Source organism: Penaeus monodon, chromosome 12 (genome assembly GCF_015228065.2).
Source record: "Penaeus monodon isolate SGIC_2016 chromosome 12, NSTDA_Pmon_1, whole genome shotgun sequence".
Classification (NCBI taxonomy): Eukaryota; Metazoa; Arthropoda; class Malacostraca; order Decapoda; family Penaeidae; genus Penaeus; species Penaeus monodon.
In genome coordinates, this window is record NC_051397.1 from 20,939,630 (window position 1) to 20,944,629 (window position 5,000).

Below are 5,000 nucleotides of genomic sequence, written 5' to 3' on the forward strand. Positions count from 1 at the left end.
CCCGCATAGCAGAACAATAAGCGAAGTACTTTCGTACTGCCTCCCCCTGAGTAAACCATCATTCTCAGCTAAGAGAGCACTCCTTGCAGCAACTCACATCCTTTTTCCACACGATTTTCACATACTAACGTCCCTCTCCTCTCGCAGGACCTCATCTTTCAGATCTTTTGTTCTACAAGATGTACTCCTGAGCTAAGATAACACCTTCCAACAGCACTACCCTGTTCACTTTTGACCCCGCCTTACAACCCGCAATTGGTCCAGTTTGCTTACCTCGTTTAATTAAAAATAAAAAAAAATTTTTTTTGGGGGTTTTTTTAAAAAAAAAAAAACTTTTTTTTTTTTTTGGGGGGGGTAAAAAAAAAAAGAAATAAAATGTAAATGTTTTATTTTTGTGTTAACAATTTTTTTTTTTTGGGTTTTGTAATTTTATATATATTGGGCCTTTATCGTCTTTTTTGAATATGTCTTTGGTTTTATGTACAATTGTGTTTGCCCTTACCGTTCATCCTCATTAATTTATACATATTGAGAACCATGTTTTTTATATCATTGTTTGTCTAACTGCATATTCTTTTTTTGGTCATTAATTACAGCCTGACTATGGGGATTTGATCATCTTCGAAACGTTTTGTATAATCATAGTTCTTTACGGCCGTCTTAGTTTACCTCTTCGTCCTTACTATCAGACGCCTGGTGGCATCTATAACGACGTATATATATATATATATATATATATATATATATATATATATATATAATATATATATATATAAACACATATACATAGAACGTAGGTTTCTCCCATCCTTTTCCTACTTTGTTGTCTTATGATTTTGTTCTCCAGCCCTGGCCCCAAAGTTTCGTACTTCGTCTCGCCATCTTGTTATTGGTTTGCCCTTGGTCTCTTTATATTTTCTATAGCTTAGTATGTTACTTATTTGCCCTCTGTCCGTCCTGTCTCAACATATATTAAACAACCCTTTCTTTCTACTTTTGTGCTCCAAGTAATCTTTCCAGTTTTGTCTGTTTCCTATCCTGTCTCACTCATTCGATCTCTAAGGCAATTCCCAGCATCAGCCCTCTCCATCCATCTCTGGGCACTTGTTAGTTTCCCCTCTCCATAAATTGGTCGTAGTCCATGTTTCGGATCCATAGGTCCATACCTGGAGGACGCTCTGGTTAAAGACTTAATTTCCTCTTCGCTACCAATGTTTGTCTGTACGTTTTGCTCTAGGTATATATACTTGTCCACCATCTCCTAAGCGCTTCGCCTTGTACATGTATCTGTTCGATTGTTCAGATCGTTAGTTGTCTGCATTTCATTTGGCAGATTCCTTAAGAGAACAATATCATCTGCAATCTTAGAGTGTTTAGGTTATTTGTCTCATATTTTGTACCCTTTCCATTCATTCTAGCTTCCTGAATGTTTCCTCAAGGGAAGCTGTTGACATTTTGGTGAGATGGTATCACTTGCTAACACCTTTTAATTGGTATTTTATGGCTTCGTCTGGAGCTTTGATGGATGCTGTTCTCATCTTCATAATATATATTCCATTATTTTACAATATACCTTCTTACTCCCTGTCTTCGAATAGCTAGTACTGCTGGTATTTGTACAGAGTCCAAATTGCCTTTTTGTATCGATAAATGCCATACACACGTATTTTCTTATATTTGGTTTTATTTTTTTCTCTTCTTTGGGTGAGCGTGTGGATGTGGTCTGGTGTTGAGACTCCACTACGGAAGCCTGCCTATTCTCTAGGCTGGTAAGGAATCCAGACTGTCAGAGATGCGAGTTGTGAAGACTTTTTGTGATAAGTTTTGTAAGTGAAAAAAGCTTATATTCGTAGTTTTAGATTCTTTCTATCCCTTCTTATGTATCAAAATAATTGTTTTACCGCTGATAAGGCATTTGTCAAAGATTGGCTAGTTTCAACTGTTGCAATTTCTCCTCATCTATCTTTTAAGTCTATACTGATCCGTCTTCACCTGGTGCTTTACCTCTCTTCATGCCTTTAAGCCTCTTTTCATTTCTTCTTTTTCTGATGTAGGTACGTCTAGTTACCTTTGTTTCACTTCTATTCTCGGCTGTCCATTTGATTTGTATAGAATCTCTGTAAAAGTCTCCACTAACCTTTTATGATTTTCGTTTATATATGTCTGGTTTCTTAGTGCATAATTTTGATTTCTCCCTATTCCAAGTCTTTTTTTATCAGTTTTCAGCGGTACCTGCTATCAGTGTTTCCTTTATTATTTGAGTATTGAATGTCCGTACATCTTCTCTTTTCTTTTTATTTATAGTCCTTTGATAGTTCAGTCTACATTCTGTTTTTGTTTCCTATCTGACCATACGTCATGACCCATTTCTTTTGGGGGGGGGGGGCAAAAGCTTTTTAGTTTCTCTGTAACTTGCTGGAGCTTTGCTTTACATTCTTACCGCCGTACTTCAAGTGCAGGCTTCCTTTAATTTGTCATCAACTGTTTGTTATCTGTCATGTTGAGATCCTTCATCGCTGAGAGTGAGTATCTGCTTTGGATGTTAATGCCTAAATTGCTTCACTCTGGTCTTCACAAGTCAGCTTACATTTGGCTTTCGTATGAGTTTGTTCTTCTACCTTATGAGGTGTAATTTAATTTGAGGAACCTCCTACCTTACCTGAGGTTAGCATGGTGATTTCTAAGCTGAAGAGTAGGAGACCGCAAGAATATGTGTATCCCTGCTGAACTACTAAGCTGGGGGTGAACCTATGGCACAGTGCTTGCCTGCAATCTTGACGGCCATCTGGCAGTCTGGTTCCATTCTCCCTAACTTGTTGAGGGCATGGTCCATCACTCTTTGGAGAGGGAAAGAGGGTCATTGGGACTGTATAATACCATGGCTTTACACTGCACAGCATACATGCAATGTTTTCGCAACATTCTTCCTGAACGGATCCGCGACCACTACTAAGGCACCTGAGACCGGAGCATCTGGGATTCACTCCTGGCAAGGAATCCAAAATAGACCATATCCTAGCCCTTTCAGTATTGCGGAATGTTGTCATGAGTTTCCAGCCATGGGTTGTAGTAGCCTACATCGCCCTCAAAAGATGGTTGACTCTGTGAATCAAGGATCATATGTGAGATTCTGATACTTAGGAGAATTCTATACAGATTATTGGTTAGTATCATCTTATACTGGTACTGAAAGTTCTTAAAGTGTGGTGGGGCCCACTGGAACTTTTTCCTTGTTAATCAGGAGTGAGGCAAGACTGTGTGCACCAACACTTTTTAACCCTGACGAGGACTGGATAATGGGCACTATCTAAATCTATCTACACCCAAAATCAGTGTGAGCAATACTGGGCAATATCAAACCTTATACCCTGACTTCGCCGATGATGTTGCTATCCTATCTGAACTCTGGAATTACTGGTGGCGGTCTGGATGGCATTTAGTTAGCCTTGGGGCCTAGAAGTCTCCTGTCCAAGGATTCAGGACTTTGGGGGCCTGTTAGGGGAATCCAATGCAGTGAGGACATTTGAGTCACAGAGAGCCTTGCACTACCTTGGTAGCACAGTTTTCATATCTCAGTCCAAAGACACATTGGTCTGGCAGCAGGATCTATGAACTCAATCAACAAGAGCATTTGGAAATATCGATACCTATGCAGATGGGCCAAGCTGCCAATTTAGCTCTATGGAATCGAAACCTGGACGCTATATAGTGCTTTTGGACCTCATCTTGATGCCTTTTGTAACAAGTCTCTTCGCCAGATCATGGGATACAGTTGGCAGACCATGTGTCCACCAACGCTACACCATGTAACGCTGGGATCTGTACTTGCTAATTTTTGTCGCCTAAACTCAGGCTATATGGGCGCCTACCTCGTTTCCCTGTGCAAGAACAATCTTGAGTGAGTCGGCCGTGGAAGGACCTAGGAGGTCATGGCTTGGGGAGCTCGACCAGACCTGTCGCGAGGAGTAGAGATGGGCAGAGAGCCAATCAGGAGACTCGCCATGAGAGACCCTCGTGGCTGGAAGCGAAGGCTAGATGTGGCCATGCTCCCTAGTCGGCGTTAGCCCTTTGATGATGATGCTATATATGTATATATATACATATATACATACATATGAATATGTATACATATATACATATGAATATGTATACATAATTTTTTTTTATAGAGAGAGAGAGAAATGAATCCAAATGTATATATACTATATATATATATATATAATATATATAATATTATATATATATATTCATATATATATAAGTATATCTATTAGGATAGATAGATATGGTTTTATCATATTATATAATATAATATATAATATCTATATATATATATATATATATATATTATATATGTTATTAGATTATGTATATGTACTGTATAATGTATGTATTTTTATGATATAAACCACATATATGAAAATCTATATCTATTAATATCTCTCTCTCTCCCTCTCTCCTCTCTCTCTCTCTCTCTCTCTCTCTCTCTCTCTCTCCCTCTCTCTCTCTCTCGCTCTCTCTCTCTCTATATATATATATATTTAAGTATATATATAATCTATATATGTAATATGATATATCTCTCATATATATTACAGATATATATAGATATTAGATTAGATAGATTAGATAGATAGATGGATAGATATGATATATATATATATATATAGATATTAATATATAGATTATATAGATATATATATATATATATAGCTATAATAAATATATATAGATCTATGTAGCATATATATATAAGTATATATATAGCTGGACTATATAAAGCTATAGATAGATATGTATAATACATATATATTAGATATATATATATATAGTAGATATATATTATAGATAGATAGATAGATAGATAGGCAATAGATAGATAGGATAATAGATAGATAGATAGATACTATAGCTATATATATATATTATATAATATATATAATAGTATATCCTATATATATATATATATATAGCTAGAAAAAATTAAAAAAAGGATAGAT